General features: G+C 48.6%; 1 protein-coding gene and 1 pseudogene across 1 annotated transcript in view; both read right to left on the reverse strand.

The window, feature by feature from the left end:
• LOC119456099 (octopamine receptor beta-2R) overlaps positions 1 to 16,910 on the reverse strand; it is a 224,656-nt gene that overhangs the window by 110,049 nt on the left and 97,697 nt on the right. The gene's annotated exons all lie outside the window — the stretch shown is intronic.
• On the reverse strand, positions 1,550 to 3,803 carry LOC119456107 (uncharacterized; annotated as a pseudogene).

Here is a 16,910-nt window from a genome sequence, read left to right on the forward strand (position 1 = left end):
AATGTGGTGATGTCAGCGTCGGGGACGATGCCCATTGGTCGAACAAGAACCTACGACTTCCGGTTTGTCTGCTACGAGGTATACGCGCGCTCCCTGCTCTTCCTTGTCTTGTTGCTGGCTTGTGCGCCCTTGCGAATCGGTAATTACAGCCCGCAACGCAAGTGCCAAATCGCTCGCGTTCCAACACAGTCGTGCTTAGCGGTCTGATTAGCTGTGCGAACAGAGTGCAACAGTGTTGGCCTTTCTAGACGAGCGCGCAAGACACGGTCTATAGCGGCACGCTTCGCAAGAACACAGGCCGGCACCGCAGCAACAGCGGGTAGCCTAGAAGCGCCGAGTCCACGTCCCCGTTACCGGCACGGTAACTCGCCGTATGCCATTTGCCATTCGCGGGCCGCCGTTCGACGGCGGTTTTCCTCGCGAACGGCGAGATTTCCTTGCCGTACCTAGAGAGGATGAGACCGGGACCCATTTGTGCGGTAGCCTCACCGCCGCCGATCGCTCAACGGCGCCAATATCGTCGCTAGGCCTTTTCCGGATCACTTCAAAGCTAAAACGGACGGCTCTTCGGAATGAATTACCGACGCTCACAAGCCGCAATATTTTCTTGCCGTTGTTATCGCTCTTCGCAATAATTGTACACGAAGAAGAAAACACGCTTATATTAGCGGCGCCGTCTGCTGCGATGCGAGCACAGCCGAGCCGGTCGTCTCCCGTCGGTAGCCGTGCACGGCAGCTGAGCTCGACAAGCATCGGCGCTCTCGAGTTCATGTTAACGTTTGACAGTAGATAACCTTCTTCATAAAATGTACAATTTACGCATCACTTTATCAAGGGAAAATTACTTTGCTTGGAACAGAAGCTGCAGCCAATGTTTTCGTCACCGGTGGCGGAGGCGCGCAGCTTCGCAGTCGTCGATTGGCCCGTTTATCGTGCTGTGGGCGCACGGGTGCGCCGGCCGAACTGCCGTCTACTTTGGACACCTCTCGCGCGGCAGACGTTCTAGGGCACGGGAGGCCGGTTCGCCGTCGGTATATTTGCCGCCAGCGCGGACGTGCCTTAACCGGAAGCGTATTTCCATTTGCTAGTAGGTACAGCGCTTGACCGCTGGCGCCACGCTGCGCCGCTCCGGCGTACCATGTTTCGAGCCGCCGCCGTTGGAACGGAGGAGGCGTTGACAGAGAAAACGCTGGGCTGGTGGTGACAGCCTGCTGTTGGAATCGGTGGTATTATAAACGCATCACTGTTTTGACGATCCAAATATAATCTCACTATCAGGGAGGGAGCAGTCTACCTGACTGGAGCAGTATTTTTTTATTTGGGGTGTTGCTACGCTGCTCTCCGCAACACCCCAACGACCGCCGCTTCGCGTCGGCGCCCGGCACCACGGCTGCCGCCGTGGCGCCGGGGTTCAAGCGACCGCGCTGGCAAACAGAGAGAGAGAGAGAGAAAAAAGGAAAAAGCGTGATATTAAGCAAAAAAATGTAGCCAGAGCGGGTTTCGAACCCGCGTACGCAAGATACCGAAGCGAGCGCCGTAACCACTCAGCCATACAGCCACTTTTTTCTTTTCTTTATTGCATGGAAATATTAGTAGTTATATGCGAAAATTAGCTGTGTTACATATATACATACATGACAAAACAAATTCACACACGCTAGGCAGTCGAATGAAAGTTCAAAAATCGGGTAAACAAACACAAGCGTCCAGATACGAAATCCATTCAGGAACGGGGTCAAAGGTTGCAACAACACTCCGCACTTGAGCAGCCTCTTCTCGAAAGACAGACCTTGTCGAGCGGGGTGGCTCGGCATGTCTGTCGATCATTCGGCTTCTCCATAATGAATACAGTCCTAATAACATAAACAAATCATATGGTGCATTACTGATTGTCTTTTTGAAAGGAAGGAACCGGATACCGTAAGGTGTTAGAGGAAATTCTTTTTTGATAGTTCTTTGTAAAATGTCCCAAAAATAAAATGCATCACGACAAAGAATAAAGCAATGTTCTATTGTCTCAGGTTGGCTGCACAGTCTACAATTTGTATTCCACGGTACATATAATCCTTTCTCATGAAGCCATGTTTTAACTGGCAGAGTGGAAGTGTGCAGCTTAAAGAAAAATGTTTTCGCTGCTGGCGTTATACACATTCGACGAACACGGCAAAGAACATCTTGACCAAATAGAGACAGACATGGCTTTCGATAGATAGGTGCAGGGAAAAGGTTATTAACAAGTGCTATATTTAGCGATGTTCGATCAACGCTAAATAAATATTCTAACGTGAATCTGGCTTTTAAAAATGAGATAGTATCCACGAGTTCTTTTAGGAAGCCCCATAACGGCAGTTCTTGAGCAGAGTTGGTCGTGACAAAAAGAAAAGGGAGGTGTGAAGCAAGACGTGTTCTGTTAACTGCAAGGAGGAAAGGATGACGGACATTTTTAAGGTAAAATAATCGCATGACCAATTGTCTCACAAACAAATGCACAAGACTGAGACCTCCCTTCTCAAGTGGAAGAAAAAGATTATCCCTTCTCATGGCTTCCCATGATGACTGCCAAATAAAACATGCAAATATTCTGTGGAATGCCTGAACATGGATGCGGGAGCAGTGCAAGACCTGCAGAACTTAAAGAAGCTTAGAAGCAAGGAATATATTGCACGCCTTAGCTCTTGCGAAAGTCGCGTCCCTGCCAGGTTGTCACCTTTCGACGGATTGTGGTTATCGCGGATGTCCAATGAGGTCCACTATTACGGAAGTTATCGAGAGGCACACCAAGATATCGCAGCGAAGACTGATCCCAATGAATATTCGAGAACACAGAGGGAGTTCGAGCCCACATGCCTAGCCAAAACCCCCTACTTTTATCAAAATTTAGCTCCTGCCATTTCACAGAAACGCAAGGTAGTGTTTATTGTCTCAGTAATACTGGGCTTATCGATGCAAAAGAAGGCAATGTCATCCGCATAAGCTAGAACTTTAATTTCTTCATCTGCATACCTGTATCCCTTAATGCTTGAGTTATAAAGCACGCTTAAGCAAAGAGGTTCCAAGTATATTGCGAAAAGTAAAGGCGAGAGCGGACAACCCTGACGGACGGATGACTGTACCTGTATTACACCTGAGAGGGTACGGTTCACAATTAACTTTGTAGTGCACCCTTTATAACAAAGTGCTATATCATTATATAATGCATCACCTAACTGCAGATGTCGCAGTAATCGGAACAAAAAACTGTGCTGAACCTTATCAAAGGCTTTGGCGAGGTCAATCTGAAGAAGAGCTACTTGATCCATGCTACCTTCTAAGCACTCAAGGACTGAACGTGCGATATGAATATTTGTTTGTATAGAGCGTCCTCGAATTCCACATGTTTGATGGTCACCAACTAATTTAGCAATGACTGTCTGCAACATATTTGTAACTACTTTTGCAAATATTTTATAATCGACGTTACATAATGATATCGGCCTATATCCGTTTACACTCTTTAATACTTCATTATCAGTGCTCTTTGGGATTAGGGTCGTATGGCCCTGATAGAAAGTCGGAGGAAGCTCACCATGTTTATAAGCGTCTTTGAAAACCTGCTCAAGAAAGGGACACAGGAATTCCTGAAATTTTACATAAAACTCGGCACTAAGGCCATCAGGGCCAGGCGTCTTGTTTTTCTGCAGAGTTTCAACAGCAAGCTTAATTTCTTCTCGAGTTATTGGCTCGTCAACGCTGACTCGATCATCATCTTGTAATTGTGGCATAAGAGAAATAAATTGATCGGCTTTTTCTTCGTAGCCCTGCTGAAGCGTAACTGCAGTGAAAAGATTTTTATAGTGATCTTCAAATATGGTGATTATCTGCGACGTTTCTGTATATATGGAACCACCAGATTCAATTTGTAATATTTGCTTTGAAAGCGCGTATCGCTTTTCATCACCAAGAGCCCTTTTTGTGGGCTCCTCATCTGTGAAACGAGTTGTGCGTGAACGCACCACTGCTCCTCTGTACGCTTCCGTCTCATATTTCTGTACCTCTGCTCGAACTGTATTTATCTCGTCGCTATACAACCCTGGCTCCTGGCTTTCGAAAGCGTGCAGCTTATGAAGTAGATTATAAAGGTGATGTTTTTCTGCATTTTTTCTTTGAGATAGCTCACATGAAATAGCAATCGCTTCAAAACACACTAATCCTGATTCAATTCATTAGAGGAATGTTTGGATAGGTTGGAATACATATTTAGCCCCGCTTTTAGAACAAGCACCATATACGCTGCTTGCGCTATTTGGACATAGCTTAATCAGCTCCGAAAGCGCTTTTGCATGTTCTCTGAAGCTGTGATCAAAGCTTCGTGTCGTCCACCTGGTCACCGTCTACGATATCTCCGAAAACAGAGGTTTTCTAAGCCGCGCCGGCGTCATACACTTCCATTGTAAACAAGGAGGCAACGGAGGCAGTTGAGGCAAGCAATGGACGCGTCACCACGTGATCAAACATGGCAGCGCCCACGGGATCACCGCGAGAAGGGTCAATAGAATAGGTTGGCGGCCAGGTCATCTTTATTAACGTTTTCTTTTTTCTTTTTTCTTTTTTTTTTTTTTTTTTGCATCCTGCGCCCCCGAAGACGCGTCACGCCTCCGCTCTTGATGGTTAATTGTGACTACATAGACTGCGTGGCATCTGGTGTTTCCTCATTCAGGACATAATCTTCTCAGGTCAGAGGAAAAAACAAGGATGCGCAGACAGCTGCTGAGATAACATATCACGAAAGGCTATGGTATCAGATATGAGAATGACATTATCAGGAAGACTAGTCCGATGACACGGGGCAGTGCCGATCGGTGGTGGACCGAACACTAAAGTTTAGGTGACTGGGGCGATTTGCTTCGCCGTTCTAACAATCTTAGCTTCATATCCGTTGCAGACCTTAGTTCCTGGAAAATATATTGCGACGAATATGGCCTAATTATAACGAAAAAACAAGGGTCAACGTATTTTGAAGTATGTCTTCATCTGATCTCTCGTGTGTATCCGCTGGATTTTTTTCCGTATTTGAAGACATTGTTGGCTTGAATGACTTCCGATGACGACATATGACGACATTACGTGCCCGATGTACCATAACAACAGATTGAGCATTTCAGATCTCCCGCACAAAATCAGCACAACAAGCTAATGTGAAGCTGCCAGGCTCGTAAAGAAGAATACGAACAGTGTGCCCGCTACAAGAGCCGCCAAGCAAACGTGCACACTCTGCGCAGGAGGATTCTTGGAACGGGGCGCGCCGGGCCGAGAATCGATTTGCGAGGAGGGGCCATTCACGACGAGGAGCCGGCGCCAGAGGGCGCGGCGGCAGCGCCAAATGACGCGGCCAAGGACGACACCAAGGCCGGCCGCCGCAGGCACGCAGCCGCGTCTCTAAGAATAGCGCCGGGCTACGAGAGAACGGTAATTAAGCGTGGGCGAAAAAAGAAAAATGGTCCTCATAAAGGGCGCGATCAAAGGCGCGGCCAGTTTTCTCGCTACACCCGGCGGCTTGGACAAGCATGGGGCCACTTGTTTTCCACAATTATGCCCGCTTTTGAACGGGCAGACGAGCGCCGACGCACTGCCGTCACGAGAGCATGGCACGTTCGCAATGAACATGTCAGCTTTATTCTGAGGCTGACGATACTTGAGGAATGCCTAACAAAACTATTACCCCCGTTGACATCTACGTAATCATACCCACTTCACTGATCATCGACAACTCCTTGAAATGGCGTCATTTGGCTCTTGCCACACAAACACTACCACGTCTTCATCGTCAAGGTTTCGTAGAGAGTACTTGTTGTGAATCATATAATTTGTGTTTTGCAGCGAACGGTTACTACACTTTTGACGGGTGTATCCTATGTGTCTGTCTGTCTGTGTATACAGATATAGATATGTATACAGGGTGTTTCTTTCGTAGACAATACAATTTTTTAATAAAAATGCTGTATGCGCAGTGAACGGGGCATTTTTGCAGACGAGTTCCCAGGCGAGGCGGACGTACTTTGCCGCTAATAACGTGAGCTTCACAAGACTAATCAACAAAGACTAATGAAATTTTTATTAGTACCTTAGGGACAGTTTAAATGGCGAACTTGAAGGCAGTCAATGACCCCTTATTTTTTTGTATTCTTGACAGTCGCACCTGATTCTAGATATTTATCCTCGATTTTCAACGGTAAATCCAGGCAGCATCGAAACCACGTTCTCGAAACCAAGCACCGCGGGAGCGCAGAACAGGCGTTATCATATCAGACGCGCCGCGGGACAAGCGTGAACGTCTCGGCCAATCGTGGCACGCTTTGCGTGGCAAGCATGCGCGGCTGTGTCAGGATTTGCCACGGCATGCTATCATTCAAACTTGACGCCAGGCTTCTTCACCGGACATTGCCGTTTGACGCGCGCAGCAGTACGCGCTCAGGCTCAATATCGCCTCGATTGAGCTTTGCAATTTGATATCTCCAATTCGGTGCAATCTTGGAGATTTTTAAAAGCTGAGTGCGCATGAAATTGTCACTGCCTCCAAATCTGTCATACATACAACTGTGATAAAGGCACTGTTAAAACAGTCTATGAATTTTTGGTAAATAGTCTTCTGAAGCTCACATTACTAGCGGCAAAGTGTGTCCACATCGCCTAGGAACTCGTCTGCAAAAATGCCCCGTTCACTGCTCTCATTTATAAGAAATCTGTGCGCACCCGCCGTGGTTGCTCAGTGGCTGCTGGTCGCGGGATTAGCCACGGCGGCCGCATTTCGATGGGGGCGGAAACACTCGTGTACTTAGATTTAGGTGCACGTTAAAGAACCCCAGGTGGTCCAAATTTCCGGAGTCCCCCACTACGGCGTGCCTCATAATCAGATCGTGGTTTTGGCACGTAAAACCCCATAATTAAACAAAAAATCTGTGCGGTCTAAAAAAAGACACTGTGTATTTTAGCGAGCAGGGATGACAATCGCCATCTCCTCCTTCTATCCGCGCACAGCTTTTTTATGTTTGCCATGCAGACCGTATCACACCCACCTCCCCTCGCTTACTGGCTATGCAGAGCAGCTTGAACAAGCTTGAAGCTCGAACGTGGACTCTTCGGCATGCAGTGTTCTCGTGCCGACGAAAGCGCACCTCGTTGTTGTTTTCGCACACTGAGCCGCCCTTCATCAGCCTATGTCCACTGCAGGACCTGTCTTGCGCTAGCTGATTGCAATTTCCACCTGAAATTTTCCTCATTTGATTACCCCACCTAGTTTTCTGCCGTCCTCGACTGCGCTTCCCTTCTCTTGGTATCCATTCTGTAACTCTAATGGTCACCCGGTTATCCATCCTAAGCACTACATGGCCTGCTCAGCTCCATTTTTTTCTCCTAATGTCAACTAGAATATCTGCTATCCCCGTTTGCTCTCTGATCCACACCGCTCTTAGGCCTAACATTTTGCGTTCCATCGCTCTTTGTGCGGTCCTTCAATTGTTCTCGAGTTTCTTTGTTAACCTCCAAGTGTCTGCCCCATAAGTTGCACCGGTAGGATGCAGTGATTGCACAGTTTTCTTTTCAACGACAGTGGTAAGCTCCCAGGCAGGATCTGGCAATGCCTGACGTATGCACTCCAACCCAATTTTATTTTTCTCTAGATTTGCCTCTCATGATCAGGGTCCCCTGTAAGTAATTCACCTAGATACACGTACTCCTTTACAGACTCTAGAGGCTGACTGGCGATCCTGAATTCTTGTTCCCTTGCCAGGCTATTGAACATTATCTTTGTCTTCTGCATAATAACCTTCAACCCCACTCTTACACTTTCTCGGTTTGGGTCCTCAATCGTTTGTTGTAATTCGTCCCCAGTGCTGCTGAGCAGCACATGGTCATCTGCAAGCCGAAGGTTGCTGAGATATTCGCCGTTGATCCTCACTCCTAAGCCTTCCCAGTCTAAGAGCTTGAATACTTCTTCTAAGCATGCAATGAATAGCATTGGAGAGATTGTGTCTCCTTGCCTAACCCCTTTCTTGATAGGTAACTTTCTACTTTCTTCTGGAGAACCTATGTAGCTGTGGAATCTTTCTAGATATTTGCCAAGATATTCTCATATGCCTCCTGTACTCCTTGATTACGGAATGCCTCTATGACTGCTGGTATCTCTACTGAATCAAATGCCTTTTCATAATCTATGAAATATCGGCTTACCTGCCAGCAACTTGGGGTTTGCTTCCCTTGAGACTTTCCGCGAAGCGGGCTTGATTTGAACCACATTCCCAGGCCAGGCCTCTTACCACCATTTCAGCTTCAGATGCGTGAAAGTGACCATGGTGGTCACGTTGCTCGCGGTCATACATGTAGCCGTGAACGCTTTAGGCGAATTGGTAGACTCTGATTTGGCCGGCGGTTTTCTCCGGTCCTTAGCCTCGCTTGTTTCCGGATGCGTCATCATGTGTCCTTTGTTCTTGTATTTTACTTGGTTTCTGCTTGGTTCGAGTAGTGACACAAGAATGATACCTCCTCACACACGTCCTACGTCTCGGAGAAGCAGCCCCGCGTTTCGTCTCGCATCCGTTCAACGCAACAGCAATTCAAAGTCCATTCGAACTGAAACGCCACGATTGCCTCCCACTTGCGGTCATACGGCGAAAACATCTTTAAGGTCGCTCACCAGTGCCCTCCCCATATCGTCCCATCTCACCACTTCTACTTAATCCCACACACTATCGAGCAGTTTAAGCCTTGCTTGCTCATTTCAACAAGTTACCTGAAATCGCATCGTCCTCTTCTTAGATGCAGAAGTGAACACCAGACCTAGGGTCTCTCGAACACGCACTGCCACCGTACTTTATGCACACCGCATAGCCCACCCACCGTGTACTTTGCTTATTCCAAGAATATATCGCAACGAAACCGTAATGTCAACGAGTGGTGAAAATACGTGCGCGTTGGGGAGAGAAATTTCAATGATGGGCGGGAAAGCAAAATGTTTGGCATGCTACTACAGATTTATGTTCACATAATTGTCCACAGCTCTTTAGCAGCAATACTAGAGCACATATCATTCACTAGTTTATGATAAACAGGAATATTCATCATTCAGGGGACTTATTCCGCGACGATAATTTTCGGCGATACTATCGCCTTCGCATGACGCAGTGCTCAACCAGCCAATCAGCTTAGCAGGTTTTGATCTACCAGCCAATTAGCGCACACCTGACGGCCGAGGCGATAGTATCGGCAAAAGTGATCGTCGCAGAGCATACGTCCCCGGGAGACAACACCACCTAATAGTTTCTTTAAGCAACAGCAATAATTCATAATAGGCTATATTCAAAATGAGTAGGCATCTGGGAACAGTGGTCGACATCTTTCTGGCGGCTTAGCTGCAAAGCGGCTGTATGTTGTGAGCCTTGGCGATTGCGGCAATTAAGGATCACACACACACACACACACACACACACACACACACACACACACACACACACACACACACACACACACACACACACACACACACACACACACACACACACACACACACACACACACACACACACACACACACACACACACACACACACACACACACACACACACACACACACACACACACACACACACACACACACACACACACACACACACACACACACACACACACACACACACACACACACACACACACACACACACACACACACACACACACACACACACACACACACACACACACACACACACACACACACACACACACACACACACACACACACACACACACACACACACACACACACACACACACACACACACACACACACACACACACACACACACACACACACACACACACACACACACACACACACACACACACACACACACCACACACACACACACACACACACACACACACACACACACACACACACACACACACACACACACACACACACACACACACACACACACACACACACACACACACACACACACACACACACACACACACACACACACACACACACACACACACACACACACACACACACACACACACACACACACACACACACACACACACTTCAGCCGCTCCCAACATATTGCACATTTTTTCGTGCCCGCGTAAGCGCAAGTCGCTTGTGGTGGGTGGGTCACGGCAACCACGAGGTGTTGTGTGTGGGGGTTTCCGGCTAACGTGTGCCCGGCATCGGCTAGATAAGGCCGCGCAGTGGAACCTTATTGCCCGCCGTGGTGGCAAAAAGCTGGGACGATGGCGTGAATGCACGCGCTAAAGCGGAAACAAGACACTCATTGAGGCGCTTTTTCGTAGTTTCTTCCGGGGAGAAGCAAAGCGATCCTGCCGGTGTGAGCTGCGACCGGTGGATGAGGCGTGCACTGGCCGCTCATGATGTTTCCAACATGCCCCTCTGTCCACCACCGGCAAGGGTGCCAGAGCGATCATGCAGGATTGGCGACTTCTCGCCATATTGGCTACTTTTAGAGGCGACCGAAAATGGTGGTTGGCGCCTTGGCTACTTTATGGCTACTTTGGGCGGTGGTAATTGGTATAGGTAGTGTCCAAATCGCACTCCCTGTGACGGCTCCCTCGAAGCACCAAAGGCGTCATATCGAATGACATGTTTGTTTGTTTCGCAAGCGCCGGAAGCAAATCCAGGAGCTCACCATATATATATAGCCGCCATGTAGTCGACGGGCCTCTTCGGCTTGTCGTCCCGGGCTATCCAAGACAGCCTGAGAAGCTGCATACGGAAAGCTGACTGACTGAAATCACCGCCTCGGGAAGACCGGGTCTGTCGGGGACGGAAAAATGAAGACGTCCATGAGTTTTTGTATAGGTGGCGTACAGCAGTTCTCTCCGAGTAACAGGAACCAACTAATATCAAAGGCTATGCTTTTTATCGCTGTGTTGGACGGAATCAATAGGTGGTGTCCCACCCCCAGCGATAGTTACCTCGAATCTCCAAGACCATGCTTCTTGGTTCCAGAAGCGACTGCAACAACTGAAAACGCTTCATGACAGCCATGTTTCAAACATAACAGATTCCAGTGTCTATGCGAGTTTCTTAAGAGCCACTGCATGCCAGGGAAAGGAGAGCGTGTGTGACGTCATACATTTTGCAAGTGGAGAAAAGACGGCATGCAGCGAGTGTATTGTACTGCAACTGGTGACACCGCTTCGGCTTTGAGAAATGTCGGAAGTGTCAGGTAGTCGTTATGGTAAATTATGATGTGATAACGTTTGTTTTGTTATGTTGTTCTCGTTTGCCCTCAGTGCAGCAGAAAGCTAAAGGTTTTCTTTTCTTCTTTCTTTCGCCGTCAAACATAGACAATTATTGCTTTGTCACCCCGTGGTCACTTTTTTGGGCACCAAATAAAGCTTTTGCCACAGTTGGCGACTTTTATGGCTACTATTCGGCAAAATTTTTTACCAAAGAAATGACAACCCTGGAGCGTCATTTGGCATGCAGTGCGACCAGCATTGTCGTTGGACTGTGAAATTCGCTGTCGGAGTGTTATCGGACTGGCGCTACAAAAAGGCCATTCCAAGACGCAAGGAAGCCAATGCGCTTCCAATCCAGTCACTCTGCTGCCTCCGCATGCGCCTCCCAGGCCTTCCAATCCGGCTCGGTGAAGGAAGGTGCGTAACGGCATCAACGAGCGTTTTCTGTGAGCAGTCCCTTTGCACTGCCAAGTGTACAAAGCCGGGGACGGATCCAGCCGCAAAGCAGCCCAAGAAGATCAATCCACCCCTGCCCTGTTACACCAGCATTGTGAGAATCTCGTAAACCACCACACGCAACGAAGCGCATGACGTGCTTTTATGCACAGCCTGCTTTTCATGCACTCGTCAACCTGTAACATGCCCATGTTATCAGCAGCAACATAATCGATGTCTACTGAAGCACGAACGCCTCTCCCATCGATCTCCAATTACCCCCGTCGTGTGCCAGCCGACACCATCTTATGCCTTTCTTACATGACCTAGCTTTCTGTCGTTCCCGAGTACGCCTTGGCACCCATTCTCGAATCCTCCCCTAAGAATCACACGTATTTTTTAATGTCATTTAGAATATCCGCACCTCCATTCTTCACTTATCGACGCTGCTGTCTCTTAACGCTACAACTGTCATTTACCATTCGATCGCTGTTTGAGCCGCCCTAAACTTCTTCTCAAGCTTCTCAGTTAGTTTTGGCTCGTGGGCTACGCCGTCTTCAAGTACAATTAAAACGCAGAAATACATTTGTGAAACAATCCCTGCACAGACTTGAATAAAATTTCTTGCATTCGAGAGAGTGAGGTAAATTCCAGGGACTGTATCAAGCAGAATGGTGATCTAACGCTTGGAATTTTAGCGTGAAAAGTCTTAATCGGCCAGACGCTTGGTAAAACCGCATTTTATGAAAACATGTCATAGCATTATTGCTTACATCTTTTCAACCGTGCGCCTCAATTTGGTATCGTTTTCTCGAGAAAAGAAGGCATCACGCGATCAGTTAAATGTCACGTGCACCGCACGCATGACGCAATCGGTGCAACATTTAGCCTCTCGCTCGACGTTCACAGAGGCGTAGGTCGGCGCCACATTTGTCCATCCATGTTTGAGAGGACTGCCATAGCAGACACAATTTATCAAATGCTCACCGGGAGGCCTGCACTTTGTTGAAGAAAGTCATGAAATGGCGTGACACAAACACATTCATCTGACCAGCCCTTCCTTCATGTAGGGGCGCCGTGTCTGAATATATGTGACACGTTCCGCGCAGCATCTTTTTGTCACTGCATGACGAGCGCCAGTACGCCCACATGTCTTGTGACAAGTCCCCGAAAATCGACAGCGTAGAGGGTCAAGGCCTGCGCGCTCAATTAAATCACTTGATATTCGAATGCGTTCTTATTGCTTGTTTGTTCCGACCAAAGGTTCGAGTGCCTTAATTGGCGCTACCCTAAGTAACTTTGTTTTAACTAACCTCATTAACACCAAAGGTCGTGGGTTCGAACGCTCTAATTAACGCGATATTAAATAACTGTGCCTTAATTAACTTCGCCTTAACGCCAAAGTGGTGGATTTGACTCCCACATAAGCTCGAGGGTTCCACTCCCACCGAAGGTTGTGCCTGAATTAACTCTACCTGAATTAAAACACGACGGTGACACCATCACAATTGTTGCGTGAGCATATAGGTAAAGCACGATACCGGGTCGGTGTAGTGAGTGAATTACTACACCGAGTGGTCATCGAGTACCGAAGAGGAAGAATCACGGTACTGACCAAATATGATGAAAAATGCGACGTTTCGGAACCACGTACGGGTTCCTTGTTCACGGAGTTGGACAGGAAATCGTCGTCACTTATGTAGCCAGCACGAAGAAGTGACAGATTCTGCTGATGTCCCTGCGTGTCAGGAACGTGCATGGCGCCTACAGTGCCGTGGACTTCCTCGAAGGCCCAAGTCTTTGACGTTGTTGTCCCTACCGGGAATGGTCCCGAGACTGTCGTCGACGCGACCAACTCAATAGTTGACCTCTCTGAGGTCTACTGTGTTCAACACATGGGAGGTCTCAACTTCCAAGTCACCGTCAAGAAGAGCATGACTCTAATCGTCGATGCTGGCTGCCTTGTCATCGGTGGCTATCGTTGTCCTGTCGTGCCCGTCGGCCCGCAGGTCACCTGCCTCTTCTTGCCGTCCTTACGCCGTCTTGCCGACGTACGTTCGCTCCCCGTGAAAGCGCGCGTTCCTCCGGGCCTTTCACTCGCACGTACAGCGTCCGGAGCGCGGCGACGATTTCATAGCCGTTGACGTCATACGGAACCTCACGGTTCGATAGCGTGCTCCGATAGAGGAAACAAGTCGCCAGTCTTCTCCTTCAACAGCCATATGTCTACGCTTTGCTCACGCAGTACGTGAGCAAAATCATTTGCCGCCTCGAGAGGTGGTCGTTCGGACGGCCGAGGCGGTCCGTGCTGGCGAAGTAACTTCCTTCGCCTCTCTGCCCGCGCATTGCAGTAGTACCGTGTAACTGCGAAAACTGCTTTTGGCACCTGTTGCACCTGAAGGCAGCCCGGCGTCCAATATGAGTCTTCCAATATAGTGTGACCACTTGGCCTTCGCAGGTTGGTTGGTCCGGGTTGAACCCCAGGTGCTCGCAGGTGCCCCAGTACTGCGATGACGCCGCCGGACCTGGCCTGGGGCTGTGGACGAACAGCGCTTGAAGCCGGAGAGGGCCGAAGCGATCGCACGAGCTTTTCCTCCGCAGCCTAGTCACACCAGTCTGTGCTCGGACAGCATAATTTGCCCGCCACGCTGTCTCCGCAGACGAGGGCCTTCGCCTACCGTGTCCCACAGGCAGCGCACTGACGTTTTGGAAAGGCAAAAATGACGCTGAAACTCTACGTCGGTCATGTAGGTGAACGGGTCCAGACGGTCATATTGACGCTTGCTGCCGCTGGATACGATGACACAGGCTGCTGCTGCCGCTGCCATGTTCGCGAGTTCAGCTCGAGGGGGGTTTCGCGATGTACGAGTTTGGCACGAGTTCGCCTGTCAATCAAAACCATAGGTCACGCCCCGCGTGAGACATGTAACCCTTCTGCGCGCGCCCACCAAGGTCGGGCCACGCCCAACTTATTTTTCGGCAGCAGCGACGTGGTGCGGAACTGAGAGGCATCAACAATCTTGACCACCGAAATAAAACACGCACAATGCACCGTAATCGGTGATGTACTGAGCACCACTATAAAAAACAAAGCGTCGACTTTCGCTGCCTTATGCATATATCTTCTTAGGCTGTGATGGCCCCACAACATGGTTTCATTGCTTGCATTGTGGCGACGAAGTGCACAGCAAATAATTACCGGCACGTCACTGTAGCTGCTTGCAAGGCGTCGATGCGCCGCGGTGGACGACGATCCTGAGCAGTGCGTAGTGTTTTTCAACGACAACGTATCGGGGCTGTCGTTTGACATGACTGCTCTGTCATCGGTGATGTATCGGAGCCGCAGTGTCGCAAACACGTCGAGAAACGCTCGCTTTTCTATGCCCAGTGCGATGGCATTTCATCCTCACAAGCACGGCACACAGAACAGTTGCAACCAACGTTACTAGATTACCTCTTTTAGTTTGCAAACTCCGGCGCCGCGGATGTCACCCTTCCCGGTACCGCCGAGCGGGGGCGCGCTCGTCGCCGTTTGACTTAGGGTGCCTCGATGCCAGCGCCGCCGTTCAGGGTGGTGCCAGCCTTTGACCGCCCCCGCGCCGCCGCTTTCTCGCTGCGACGCCATATTGTGTCACAGCGAGCCGTTGCGATTGCTTTGTGCCGGTGCTGAGTTCGAGGCACAGTGCGCGCGGATGCTTCGCGGACGCTTCTACTTGCTAGACAGTGTTCAGCCGCATGACTGACAAGCTATCAAGTGCATCGTGTCGACATGACGGGCTGTTGTGTTCCCAAGTGCGCCGGATCGACGCGTAAAGGACTGCGTTGTTTTCGCTTCCCCCGGGACCCAGAGCGACGGAAGAGATGGGAAGCCCAAGTAAAGCGCGATCACTGGAAGGCAACGGATAACTCCTGCATTTGCGAGGTAAGTGTCAAGAATGTTTAGACTACCGCACCGTGTTTTTCATTTAAATAAGAAAGTATTCTCTGATCCTCGCTCACGTACCTACGTTCGCTCACGAACTAAGTAAGCACTGCACCGATGTTGTCCGAGTAGCGTATGGTTTGCGAGCGCGCGTCGCATAGGCTTTTTTCGTTTTGATGGGCGCAGTCTGTACCCTTATTTTAAGGACTGACGAAGATGCTTAGCCGCGAAATAGTCTTACATTAGCTACGAATCGTCACGTAAGCCACCTATTTTCCTTTTTCACGGGAAGCACACATCGTGTGTGTCTCTTGTTTCTTTTTTTTTTTTCCGTACTGGTTATTTGGGACTAAAGAACGCAGTGCTTCGTCTGGGGAGAGCGGCTGTTTTGTACGTGGTAAGCGAAACGTTGTGATTTTCTCTGATTTCTCAGGGGATATCTTGCGGACCTCAGGGTGTTACGTTACATAGCTTACGTACATATTTATAGCGTGGTGATCGTAAGCCGATGGTCATTCGTGCTCATTCCCGATCGTAGTGGGTACTGTGACGGTCTTTAAATGCCTGTGCACGGTATGCCCAGGTGTAGTAGAGTTAAGGGGCATCATGGGACCAAAATGTTCCGGCGCTTTCTGGCATGGTGTCTGTTGTATGTAGCCTGTGCATTTCTTCGAAACGTGTGAAGCGAGGTAATACAGCATTGCTTCTGCTAAAATTTATTTTTAAGCACTGTAATGGGTTCTCTGTATTTACAAGGCAACTTTTCATATCAATAATCACTTTTGTTGTTTTACCTGTACTTAGAAACACTTTGAAGAGGACCAGTACGAGGGAAATCGACAGGATGGGCGCCGTCTGTTAAAGTCAACAGCCCTACATCATCAGGGACTATATTTTCGAAGTGAAAAACATTGCTAATCTGTATTTGACTGTCTTAGTTTCATTTACGGTTTTTGTACGTGATATGTATGCAGTGTTGTTTATTTTTTCAATGTAGTTATCAGTGTTCTAATGGTTATTTATGAAATGTTCTGTACTCGCCATCGATGTGTTTGGCTGATGCGACGTATTCGATGGTAGCTGATGTATGTATTCTGGCTGGATATCTGGCTGGATATCTTGATTAATATTACCCGCGGTTGCGTTTTCTTGTTTGCATTCTTGTTTTCGATTTATATTGTGTGTAATAAGGTTGATGTACTCACTTGAACCCCCCCCCCCCCATGTAATGAATAAATAAAAAAAACTCTCTCTATCCCGAATTGTGTGTCGAGCCTACATATAATTTTTCATGTACATATCTCTTTC

This window comes from Dermacentor silvarum, chromosome 1 (genome assembly GCF_013339745.2).
Source record: "Dermacentor silvarum isolate Dsil-2018 chromosome 1, BIME_Dsil_1.4, whole genome shotgun sequence".
Lineage (NCBI taxonomy): Eukaryota > Metazoa > Arthropoda > Arachnida > Ixodida > Ixodidae > Dermacentor > Dermacentor silvarum.